The 13,737-nt window shown below is 40.5% G+C and overlaps 1 protein-coding gene across 5 annotated transcripts in view; it reads right to left on the reverse strand.

Annotated features, from left to right (window-relative positions):
• Positions 1-13,737, reverse strand: part of LOC112237888 (NEDD8-conjugating enzyme UBE2F) — a 94,303-nt gene that overhangs the window by 24,364 nt on the left and 56,202 nt on the right. The window lies entirely within an intron of this gene.

The following is a 13,737-nucleotide window of genomic DNA, read 5'->3' on the forward strand; positions in this document are numbered from 1 at the left end:
ACTTCTTTATGGCGTCACTGTCCCTTGCCATACCCCTGACGGCAGAGACAGACTCTGCAACTCACACCAATCCTTTCTTTTTGGTCTCTGCAGTGACCCCGCAGTTATCAAGTCTCCCCAACAGCAACCTTTTCCTGGCTGCTATTTCCTCCACCATCACTTCAAAAATCTTTTCTTGGTTATCCATTTTGGATTTTGACATAGCTAGTCTGACAGCTATAATGTGTGAAAAATAACAAAATCCAATCATTCCTGCCACATAGGGTTATTTATTGGTTTCAAGCACATCACTAACGTCAATGCCACATAAGAAGATATTGACGAAGTTCCTAAAAAAAACTACGAATTCCTAAGAACATTTTGAGGAATTGCATTTACGAACTCTTATGAACTTATGTTTTTTCATAAGTAATGTTTTGTGAATCCGGCCCCTGGGCTTCATTGGAGAGTGCCAGACGGAAGCCACTCCTGAGAAAAAAGGCACGACAGTACACCAGGAGTTTGCAAAAAGGCACGTGAAAGACTGACTATAAGGCAAAAGATTATGTGGTCTGATGAGAGAAAAATTTAACTATTTGGCCTGAATGCTAAGCGCTATATATCTGTGGAAAAAAACCCAGACACAGCTCATTACATGTCAAACACCATCCCTACCGTGAAGCATGGTGGTGGCAGCATCATGCTATGGGGATGCTTTCCAGAGGCAGGGACTCAGACTGGTCAGGATAGAGTTGGCAATGAATGGAGCCAAATGCTGGCAAATCCTTGAGGAGAAGCTGCTTCAGAGTGCAAATGACAATAGACTGGGCCCAAGATTTACGTTCCAAGAAGATAATGACCCCAAACATACAGCCAAAGCAACGCTAGAATGGCTTCAGAACAAGAATAAGAAAGTTCTTGAGCGGCCCAGACAAAGCCCAGACTTGAATCCCATTGAAAATCCGTCGAAAGACTTGAAGATTGCTGTTCCCAGGAGCTCACCATCTAATTGAACAGAGCTTGAGAAAATCTGCAAGGAAGAATGAGAAGGAAAAAAAATCCCCAAATACAGATGCGCAAAGCTGATAAAAACATACTAAAAGCCGCCTAAGGTGCTTCTGCCAAGAAATTACTCAGGGGTGTAATTACTTATGTAAATGAGATACAGACCTATTTCCTTTTCAATATATTTACAAACATTTCTAAAAACATGTTTTTACTTTGTCATTGTGGGGTATTGTGTGTAGATGGGTGAGAAACATTTAATCCATTTTGAATTCAGGCTGTAACAACATAATGTGGAATAAGTCAAGGGGTATGAATACTTTCGGAAGGCACTGTGTGTGTGTGTGTGAGCTGCCTGGTCGAGGAGGGGAAAGGTGACAGTAGCTGCGTGGGTTGGAGCTGTGCTGCACAGGAGAGGTGACAGCAAAGAGGGACAGTGTCACCCTCTCCACAACACAACACACTTATCATAGAGAATGCCCCAGGCCAACTTCTACAATAAAAAAATAAAACTTGTTAAAAAAATTTTACCTGCTCTTTTCTAGAATTAGTTTGATCTTCATTTAAAGCAACCTGGTAGGACTGCAAAATAACAATATACACTTCTGTCTACCGCAACTACCTGATAAAAGGTGTATGTCGCTCTAGTGAAATCAATTTCTCCTCATTCTTTAGCACACATGAGGGAGAGTACAAGGCAGTGGTCAAGGGTAAAACTCTCACCAAACACAATCAAGACCCTCTCTCTCACACACACACACACACACACACACACACACACACACACACCACACTACTCTCTTTACAGTGTGTAGGCTGGATTAATCAGAGGAAAACATTTTTACCCTAGTCTGTTATTAGACGTTTGAGTTCCGGGTCACAGAACAAAGTCAAATCTCACAGTAGACTACAGATTCAGAGAGAGGGCCAGTGATCCATACTGTATTGATTGGTGGGGGACAGTAGGAGAGGCTGGGAGAGTGGTGCAGAGAGTAGCAGGAAAAAGTGCGGGACAGAGGGAGATAGCAGGGTGCTCAACAGAGGTATAAACTCCCAAACAGTGCACCCGAGGCTAGGGTTAGGACGTACTGTATGGATGAACAGTCTGAGGGCTTTATTATACAAAATCTGGTAACCTGGATGTTCCAAAACAGCCCTTGCTTGGATTAATCTACCCAACAAGACAGTGTTAGTGCGTGTGTCATCCAGCACCCCCTCTTTCCCCCACAGTGGTTAAAACAGTCAGGTGCAGTCCTCTCATACACTCTCAGTGCTCATCGACAAGGGACAGAGGATATTGGCCTGTCAATGACTAGGGATGTGACAAATGTACAATTTGTCTTAACATTTAAACTGCCATTTTTTTCCTGTTTAACTCATAAGACTCTCGTAAGCCTCGTCTAAGCAGGGGGGTGTGGGGTTATACTAATCTATATGGAATTGTTTTAAGAAGGTCATACCGAAGATAATTTTGCTATTTGATTTGGAATTTTAAGACCCCGTGAAGTTAAAAACAGTTTGGACACACCTACTCATTCAAGGGTTTTTCTTTATTTGTACAATTTCCTACATTGTAGAATAATGGTGAAGACATCAAAACTATGAAATAACACATTTGGAATCATGTAGTAACCATAAAAAGTGTTAAACAAATCAAAATATATTTTAGATTCTTCAAAGTAGCCACCCTTGGTCTTGACGACAGCTTTGCACACTCTTTTGACAGAGGCCTGGGGCTGTTCTAGAGCAAAACAACCGACATGTACGTGTTTGTGAGAGTCTCTCACCTTTCCACAAAGGGGTCATATTAGTGTGTTGACCAAACTGTTCGGATGCTATAGATAGAAGTTGGCAGATCAGCTGTACCGAGTCCCGAGACACTTGTGGGGGTCGTAGAGCAAAAACTGCAAAAACCATTGTGTTCGTGAGAGTCTCGCCCATAGAGGGGTCAATAGAGGGATCGTAATATTTTGTAGGCCAAACCATTCAGATGCTACAGATGATTTTGACAAACATCATTCTAGCTCGGTCACTTTTCACTGCCGAACCGCGTTACATCCAATGCAAAAAAACACATCATAGGGATTGATTTGTTATGGCGATTAGATTTCCGCGGGGGCGTGGACATTGATGTTAGGGGGTTAAAACGATAAATCATAAAATGACATGTGAATTCACAATGCAGATATGATCCTGAGTATGACAGCTAGGGCATGATGCAGTTCAATCTACTGCAGTCCTGGCTACCAAACAGCTGCTGCCCCCCATCCACTCAGCGATGATGGTGATTAATGATGCTTTTGGGTTCTCTGCTGCCTCTCCTCCATGTTCTCAATGGTCAGTACATGGGACTTCATGCCCCACTTCTCATCAATGTGATGGCTCGTTGCAGTGCAGCGTGTTCATAGACGTCCAACAATCTGTTAACGCCACGCATGGTGCACTTTGTACTTACAGACAAATCATAGTACAATTTCTCCACCCGGGACATCACGTAGCATCTTGTAGTCTGGTTCTAGATATGCCATCAGCGCCCATTGAAGCCAACATGCTCTACCATTGACAATGGCTGCATATCAACTGCAATAATTTCAGTAGTCAGCGCTGTGATTTTCTCACGCCATCCCTTAATCGCATTTGTTTGTGTGAAAAGCCTGTCTAACGTCTGTTGTTGGGGGGGCCTGCGCTGCTGCCAGCAATGGCTTGGGTCCCATGGTGCCTCCCTTTCAGATGGTTAAGCTACCACTGTAGCTCAATTCCACCTCGCAAAGTTTGCATTTCACCACCTTTTCATTTAAGTTCTCTAAGTATTGCCATAAAGGACATCGCTGCCGTCACTTCCGTCTCACTCTCTGCCATTATTATTGTTAAAGATATGTAACGTGTAGAGCGCTTTATAGCCATGGAAAATCATTTGATATATGCATATCTCCTCCTACCATTACAGCGTTGTTGCGTTAGGGCGGCAGGTAGCCTAGTGGTTAGAGCATTGGACAAGTAATTGAAAGGTTGCACGATCGAATCCCCGAGCTAACAAGGTGAAAATCTGTCGTTCTGCCCCTGAACAAGGCAGTTGACCCACTGTTCCTAGGCCGTCATTGAAAATATAAGAATTTGTTCTTAACTGACTTGCCTAATTAAATAAAAGGTCAAATAAAATAAAAATGGTTTAAAAAAACGTTTTCCCTTTATGATGATGACCTGGACCTGTTAGTTGTATATTTGTGTTTACCAAACTGATTTTAATTGTGTAAAAAATAAAATACAAATAGTTATTTTCGGTTAGAGATTTTTCTCTAAAAGTTAAAGATCCCAATTCAGTTTAAATGTCCACACCCCTAGTCAATACACCGATTAAGCATGAGGCTAAGTGGCCACCAGATCATGGGGCCATCGAAGGACAGGAACCATGGAATTAATTACACCTGCAGAAGGAGCCACAGGCTATTTGTCTGTCTGTAATCGTGCAAGGTTAGGAACTGTGGTCTGCAGAGCACAGCCAATAGTCTGGGAACAGGTTTAAGAAATCTTTGAGCTCTGCCTTAAAGTAACTATCCTGTGTAAATCTCACTTTTAAAACTCATACCCAAATAATTTTGACTCATCCGATACCGATTTGTGTCCAAGGCATAAATTGGAGGGAAACCCCTCCCCACCTCAAACGTGCATTTCAAATTTCACATACCTCTGATGAGACATTTAATGGAAAAATAATGAAAATGGCATAGTGCCAAAATGACTCATGTTTTGGCCTGTACTGTTTGTCACAGATGGAAGACAGGACAGAGAAAAGGAGGGAAGAGGACAGGAGAGGAAATCCAGAATTCCTCATCGCTCAAGGATACAACAACTGATAACTGTTGATACCCTTGTGATTGAGAGAAGACTTTCAGAGGCTGGAGGTATTCTCTCCACTGATTGAATCAATTGATTGGCCATGGGTCACCGCATAAGGTTTGAATGATAGTCTCTTTTGTTTCGCTCATTCCAAGCTCAATTGACCCATCGGTGCACTGACCGATAGGTCAATTGGATGAAAAGTCTTTAGGAAATGTGGAATTAAAGATTTAATGGAGCAGGGGATGCAGTGCAGTATTCAGACCTCTTGACTTTTTCCAAATTTTATTACATTACATCCTTATTCTAAAATGGATGAAATCCTATTTTTCCCTCATTAATCGACACAAAATACTCCATAGTGACAAAGCAAAAACTAATATATATTAGTTTTTGCTTTGTCACTATGGAGTATTTTGTGTGTGTATATATATATATATATATACATATATACACACAAAATACTCCATAATGACAAAGCAAAATCTAATATATATATTTAAATATATATATTAGTTTTTGCTTTGTCATTATGGAGTATTTTGTGTGTGTATATATATATATATATATATATTTTATATATTTTATATATATTTATATATTTATATATTTAAATATATATATATTTAAATATATATATATATATTTAAATATATATATATTTAAATATATAAATATATAAATATATATAAAATATATAAAATATATATATATATTTTTTTATATATATAAAATATATATATATATTTTTTTATATATATATAAAATGTATATATATATATAAAATATATATATATATATATATATATATATATATAAAATATATATAAAATATAATATATATATATAAAAAAAATATATATATAAAATATCAATATATATATATACAAAATATCTATATATAAAATATCTATATATATAAAATATATCTATATATATAAAATATATATATATATAAAATATATATATATATAAAATATATATATATATAAAATATATATATATATAAAATATATATATATATATAAAATATATCTATATATAAAATATATATAAAATATATCTATATATAAAATATATCTATATATAAAATATATATATATAAAAATATATATATAATATATATATATATATATATAATATATATAGATATAAAATATTTTATATATATATCACATTTAAATAAGTATTAATAAGTATTCCACCCCTTTACTCAATACTTTGTTGAAGCACCTTTGGCAGCGATAACAGCCCCAAGTCTGTATTTGGGGAGTTTCTCCCATTCTTCTCTGCAGATCCCCTCAAGCTCTGTCAGGTTGGATGGGGAGCGTCGCTGCACAGCCATTTTCAGGTCTCTCCAGAGATGTTAGATCGGGTACAAGTCAGGGCTCTGGCTGGGCCACTCAAGGACATTGAGTCCTGTCCCGAAGATCTCAGAGGATCTCTCTGTACTTTGCTCGGTTCATCTTTCCCTCGATACTGACTCGTTTCCCAGTCCCTGCCGCTGACAAAATATCCCCACAGCATGTGGGTGCTGCCATCACCATGCTTCACAGTAGGGATGGTGCCAGTTTTCTTCCAGACGTGACACTTGGCATTCAGGCCATAGAGTTCAATATTGGTTTAATCTGACCAGAGAATCTTGTCCTTTAGGTTCCCTTTGGCAAACGCCAAGCGGGCTGTCATGTGCTGAGGAGATGCTTCTGTCTGGCCACTCTACCATAAAGGCCTGATTGGTAGAGTGCTGCAGAGATGGTTGTCCTTCTGGAAGGTTCTCCCATCTCCAAAGAGGAACTCTGGAGCTCTATCAGAGTGACCATTGGGTATCTTGATCACCTCCCAGACTAAAGCTCTTTTTCTCTACGATTGCTCAGTTTGGCTGGGCGGCCAGCTCTAGGAAGAGTCTTGGTGGTTCCAAACTTCTTCCATTTAAGAATTATGGAGGCCACTGTGTTCTTGGGGACCTTCAATGCTGCAGAAATGTTTTGGTACCCTTCCCCAGATCTGTGCCTCGACACAATCTTGTCGTCTCGGAGCTCTACGGACAATTCCTTCGACCTCATGCCTTGGTTTTTGCTCTGACATGCACTGTCAACCGTGGGACCTTAAATAGACAGGTGGAATCCAATTAGGTTGTAGAAACATCTCAAAGATGATGCACCGGAGCTTAAAAGCAAAAGGGTCTGAATACTTATGTAAATATAACACATTTGTAAAAACCTGTTTTTGCTTTGTCATTATGGGGTATTGTCTGTAGACTGATGAGGAAAAAACAGTTATTTAATACATTTTAGAAGGCTGTAACGTAAAGAAATGTGGAAAAAAGTCGAGGGGTCTGAATACTTTCCGACTGCACTGTCTTTGGCGTGTTGTGTGACTTTGGGGTGACATCATCTGAAGTATTTGTCACATTGAAGATATATGATTGGAAAGCAGCTTGCATTGCTTTTTTTGTATTTTCATCTAGCTAATCTCAGAGGGTGATTACACTCATCCAGTCTAGCTGTGACATTTTGTGCTGGGATATTTTGAGCCAAAAAATATCTTGAGGGGGGCTGAAGCTGAAAAATTTAAGATTTGAAAGGAGCAAGCATTGCATCCCTGTTATTTTCATCTAGCTAATCTCGCAGGCTGATCACACTCACCCAGTCTCACTGACATTTTGTTCTGTAATATTTTGAGGGGACTGAATCTAATAAACACAACATTGTCAGAGACTCGCAACAACATATGCACAGGCAAGGTTGAAACTCTATGCAGGCTAACAAAAGGCTTTCTCAGCATTTAAATAGACTCGCATGATTTACTAGAGTAGGAGCTTTGGAACATAAAGGACTGGGATAGTTCCTTCTCATCTTGGTCTGTGTACCCTGTGAGAAAGAGAGCGAGAGCGAGTGAGAATGAGATGTACCAAAATCTATTATAGCTGCCAACACCTTAGGTGCTGAGGGAGTGTCTAGCTCATTTATCCAGAGCCCTCCTGAATCCTCTTACTGACAGCTAATAGGCAGTTTGTTCCTATGGGCCAGCTACTTGCAGCTAATAGACAGCGTGTTCCTATGGGCCAGCTACTGGTAGCTAATAGACAGCGTGTTCCTATGGACCAGCTACTGGTAGCTAATAGACAGCGTGTTCCTATGGGCCAGCTACTGGTAGCTAATAGACAGCGTGTTCCTATGGACCAGCTACTGGTAGCTAATAGACAGCTTGTTCCTATGGGCCAGCTACTGGTAGCTAATAGACAGCTTGTTCCTATGGGCCAGCTACTGGTAGCTAATAGACAGCTTGTTCCTATGGGCCAGCTACTGGTAGCTAATAGACAGCTTGTTCCTATGGACCAGCTACTGGTAGCTAATAGACAGCTTGTTCCTATGGGCCAGCTACTGGTAGCTAATAGACAGCTTGTTCCTATGGACCAGCTACTGGTAGCTAATAGAGAGCTTGTTCCGATGGGCCAGCTACTGGTAGCTAATAGACAGCGTGTTCCTATGGACCAGCTACTGGTAGCTAATAGAGAGCTTGTTCCGATGGGCTAGCTACTGGCAGCTGATGGCTCAGACACACAAATAGCATTTGCTGGCTGAGAGTACTTAGCATGTAATTTGCACACCGAATTTATATGTAGTCACATTTTTGTCCTGTTGAAAGGTAAATTCATCTCCCAGTCTGGTGGAAAGCAGACAACTGGGTTTTCCTCTGCCTGTGCTTAGCTCCATTAAGTTGTTTTTATTATCCTGAAAGACTCCCCAGTCCTTAATGGTTACAATCACACACAACATGACGTAGCCACCACTATGCTTGAATATCTCTGAGCGGAGGAAGGACGCCTGCATCTTTGTTCAAATCAAATTTTATTAGTCACATGCGCCAAATACAACAGGTGTAGACCTTACAGTGAAATGCTTACTTACGAGCCCCTAACCAACAATGCAGTTAAAAAAAATATATGGATAAGAATAAAAAATAAAAGTAGCAAGTAATTAAAGAACAGCAGCAAAATAACAATAGCGAGACTATATACAGGGGTGTATCGGTACAGAGTCAATGTGCGAGAGGCATCGGTTAGTTGAAGTAATATGTACATGTAGGTTGAGTTATTAAAAGTGACTATGCAAAGACGATAACAACAGAGAGTAGCAGCAGTGTAAGGGGGGGGGGCAAATAGTCCATCTTTGCTGTCACTGGGTGTATTGATTCAAAGTGTAATTAATAACTTCACCATGCTCAAAGGGATATTTAATGTCAATAAATTAATTAATAAAAACAATTGTGAAAATAAAAGCTGAAATATTTTCTACACAACAAACATAAGATATAAAAAAACAAAAGAATGACAAACTGAACTAAAAAGCACCCTGAGGAAAAGCAAAGTTGAAGATTTGTTTTAAGATCTCTTAAATATGCCCACAGTTTCCTCAGTTTCTCTGGCAGGCTGATCCAGAGACTGGGGGCATAATAACTTAAGCCTGCATCATGGTCCTGGGCTTTGGGATAGTTAAAAGGCCAGTGCCAGAGGACCTGAAGGACCTACTGGGTACAGAACGTAAAAGCATATCTGACATGTATTGGGGTGCACAATTGTGGATTGATTTAAAAACCAATAGAACAATCTTAAAATGTATTCTAAAACTCACAGGCAGTCAGTGCAGAGACCTTAAAACCTGTGTAATGTGTGCTCTCCGTCTGGTCTTGGTCAGTACACGCACTACAGCATTCTGTATGTTTTGCATTTGCCCAATCGCTTTCTTAGACCAGAAAGGAGAGCATTACAGTAGTCAATTTTGCTTGTAATAAAAGCATGGATGAGTCTCTCTGTATTTACCGCTCAACTAAGGGACCTTACAGATAATTGTATATGTGGGGTAGAGAGATGAGGTTGTCATAAAAAAAATACATGTTAAACACTATTATTGCACAAAGAGTCTATGCAACTTATTTTGTGACTGGTTAGGCACATTTTTACTCCTGAATGTATTTAGGCTTGCCATATAACAAAGGGGTGGAATACTTATTGATTCAAGACATTCCAGCTATTAATTAGTGAAAATTTGTAAAAATCACAATTCCACTTTGACATTATGGGGTAGTGTGTGTAAGCCAGTGACCCAAAAAATCTGAATTGAATCTATTTAAAATTCAACCTGTAACAAAACCAAATGTGGAAGATGTAAAGGGGTCTGAATACTTTCTAAAAGGCACTGGATGTCTGAACCGCTGCTGGGAAGTCTATCTCGCTGTCTGTGTTCTGCGGTAGGATGGATAGAGTGGATTGACCACAGCTGTGTATCTTGTGTTAGTGGGCAAGTGAGCGTTGTCGAAATCAAAAACCCAAACCTCAAGTCATGACAAACTCACTTACAAAACTCTGTTTTGGACGAGACTGACCTTGTGACAAAAATGATCCCCATTTACACTTTGTAGTACATTTTCTGACTAATATCGATGCCACATAGGCTGTTTTCTATCAGAGTAGTTGTTCATTGCCTAAAGAAAGCTCTATTATTTCATACCCAAAAAGCCTACTATTTAGAACACAAGAATGAGTATTCAGACACGGCAACAGTCTCTTCCTGTTGCGGTCCCGCTACTGCCAATAGTAAGTAGGCTATGTCCCAAATGGCACCCTATTCCCTATATATTGCAGTACTTGAAACGTGGCTGGGTCTTTCAGCATGACAATGATCCCAAACACACCGCCCGGGCAACGAAGGAATGGCTTCGTAAGAAGCATTTCAAGGTCCTGGAGTGGCCTAGCCAGTCTCCAGATCTCAACCCCATAGAACATTTTTGGAGGGAGTTGAAAGTCTTTGTTGCCCAGCAACAGCCCCAAAACATCACTGCTCTCGAGGAGATCTGCATGGAGGAATGTGCCATAATACCAGCAACAGTGTGTGAAAACCTTGTGAAGACTTACAGAAAACGTTTGACCTCTGTCATTGCCAACAAAGGGTATAAAACAAAGTATTGAGATAAACTTTTGTTATTGACCAAATACTTATTTTCCACTGTAATTTGCAAATAAATTCATTACAATTCATTTAAAAAAAAAAGTTTTTTTTTCTCATTTTGTCTGTCAATGTTGAAGTATACATATGATGAAAACTACAGGCCTCTCATCTTTTTAAGTGGGAGAACTTGCACAATTGGTGGCTGACTAAATACTTTTTTGCCCCACTGTATAGGCGCTGGTCAAAAGTAGCACACTATATAAGGAATAGGGTGCCATTTGGAAAGCAGACCATGTACAGCAGCAGATTACTTCAATTACTAGGCTGGCAAACTGACACGCAAAATCACAGGTGTCCAGTAGAAAGAGCCTGAACAGGCAAGGAAACAGACCATGGCCATCACTTTAGGGACTGACTTTTAAATCACCTCCTCCTAAAGACTAATGATTCCAATCTTTTCCTCAGAACTGACAGTTAGTATTCCTCCAGTGCATCCTATTCTCTCTAATAGTTACTGTACATCACTGCCTCAAGTCAGGTCCTATCCTTCTTACACACCTTAGCTAGGCTTGGAGGTTATTCTGGATGTTATCACAACATAAAAACGAACTGAGTCAGGCTAATGAGAATAACTTCACATCATAAGAATTTGAAACATGCCACGGTAACGGCTTTTGAAACAGTCATCATGCAGTAAATGACCCTGGCTGGCTGTGGGTGTCATCGGTAGCTAAGTAAGACGTTAGTTAGCCAGGGAACCACCTGAGGACGTCGTCATGGGGATATCAGAGCTGTTAATTACACCTGAATTGCAGAAACAGAAGACGATGAGCGAGCCAGGGAGAATGTGCGTGTGTGTGTGCTTGTATCTGTGTTTCCGTGTGCCTGTGTGTGTGTCTTTCCGTGTGCCTGTGTGTGTGTGTGGTATAAGGTATTGCAACTGTGACGTCTAGGAGACGAGCAACCGCACAACAATAACATATTGTCGCCTTTCAGTGTCACCTCATCTCCCTCGCCGTCAATGTAATCAATAGTTTTGAGCTCAGGGCCTAAATAGAGTGGCTGTGACACTATAAACTGAATCCATTTGAGCGGTACTGTATCTCAGTGTGTCAAAGGGGAAGAGAGGAGACGGAAGATGTGACGTAGGCGTTACGCAGAGAGATGGGTTGGGTTGTGACTCACAGTGGCTTCTGATAAGAGAAACACCAGTGAGACACAATCAAGGCCTCAGGGTTGACTTCAAAGTCACTTCCCTGTCTCCTGTCTGGAAATATATTAGAATATTACCATTAAGATGAAAATGGTAAAAAAAAGTGGTATGTGCTGGTCATAAGTCATATGAAAAGTTTTAACACATCTTTAATAGGCCTACAGGGAGGGAAAAAAGTATTTGATCCCCTGCTGATTTTGTACGTTTGCCCACTGACAAAGAAATGATCAGTCTATAATTTTAATGGTAGGTTTATTTGAACAGTGAGAGACAGAATAACAACAAAAAATCCAGGAAAATGCATGTCAAAAATGTTATAAATTAAGTTGCATTTTAATGAGGGAAATAAGTATTTGACCCCTCTGCAAAACATTACTCATTACTTGGTGGCAAAACCCGAGGTCAGACGTTTCTTGTAGTTGGCCACCAGGTTTTCACACATCTCAGGAGGGATTTTGTCCCACTCCTCTTTGCAGATCTTCTCCAAGTCATTAAGGTTTCGAGGCTGACGTTTGGCAACTCGAACCTTCAGCTCCCTCCACAGATCTTCTATGGGATTAAGGTCTGGAGACTGGCTTGGCCACTCCAGGACCTTAATGTGCTTCTTCTTGAGCCACTCCTTTGTTGCCTTGGCCGTGTGTTTTGGGTCATTGTCATGCTGGAATACCCATCCACGACCCATTTCCAATGCCCTGGCTGAGGGAAGGAGGTGCTCACCCAAGATTTGACGGTACATGGCCCCGTCCATCGTCCCTTTGATGCGGTGAAGTTGTCCTGTCCCCTTAGCAGAAAAACACCCCCAAAGCATAATGTTTCCACCTCCATGTTTGACAGTGGGGATGGTGTTCTTGGGGTCATAGGCAGCATTCCTTCTCCTCCAAACACGGCGAGTTGAGTTGATGCCAAAGAGCTCCATTTTGGTCTCATCTGACCACAACACTTTCACCCAGGTGTCCTCTGAATCATTCAGATGTTCATTGAATAATTTCAGACGGGCATATACATGTGCATTCTTGAGCAGGGGGACCTTGCGGGCGCTGCAGGATTTCAGTCCTTCACGGCGTAATGTGTTACCAATTGTTTTCTTGGTGACTATGGTCCCAGCTGCCTTGAGATCGTTGACAAGATCCTCCCGTGTAGTTCTGGGCTGATTCCTCACCTTTCTCATGATCATTGCAATTCCACGAGGTGAGATCTTGCATGGAGCCCAAGGCTGGGGGAGATTGACAGGTCTTTTGTGTTTCTTCCATTTGCAAATAATCGCACCAACTGTTGTCACCTTCTCACCAAGCTGCTTGGCGATGGTCTTGTAGCCCATTCCAGCCTTGTGTTGGTCTACAATCTTCTTCCTGTCATCATTGGCGAGCTCTTTGGTCTTGTCCATGATGCAGAGTTTGGAATCTGATTGATTGATTGCTTCTGTGGACAGGTGTCTTTAATACAGGTAACAAACTGAGATTAGGAGCACTCCCTTTAAGAGTGTGCTCCTAATCTCAGCTCATTACCTGTATAAAAGACACATGGGAGCCAGAAATCTTTCTGATTGAGAGGGGGTCAAATACTGACTTCCCACATTAAAATGCAAATCAATTTATAACATTTCTGACATGTGTTTTTCTGTCTCTCACTGTTCAAATAAACCTACCATTAAAATTATAGACTGGTCATTTCTTTGTCAGTGGGCAAACGTACAAAATCAGCAGGGGATCAAATACTTTTCCCCCCTCACTTTAGGTTTGGAATTTGAAACACCCA

Source organism: Oncorhynchus tshawytscha, linkage group LG03, assembly GCF_018296145.1.
Source record: "Oncorhynchus tshawytscha isolate Ot180627B linkage group LG03, Otsh_v2.0, whole genome shotgun sequence".
NCBI lineage: Eukaryota > Metazoa > Chordata > Actinopteri > Salmoniformes > Salmonidae > Oncorhynchus > Oncorhynchus tshawytscha.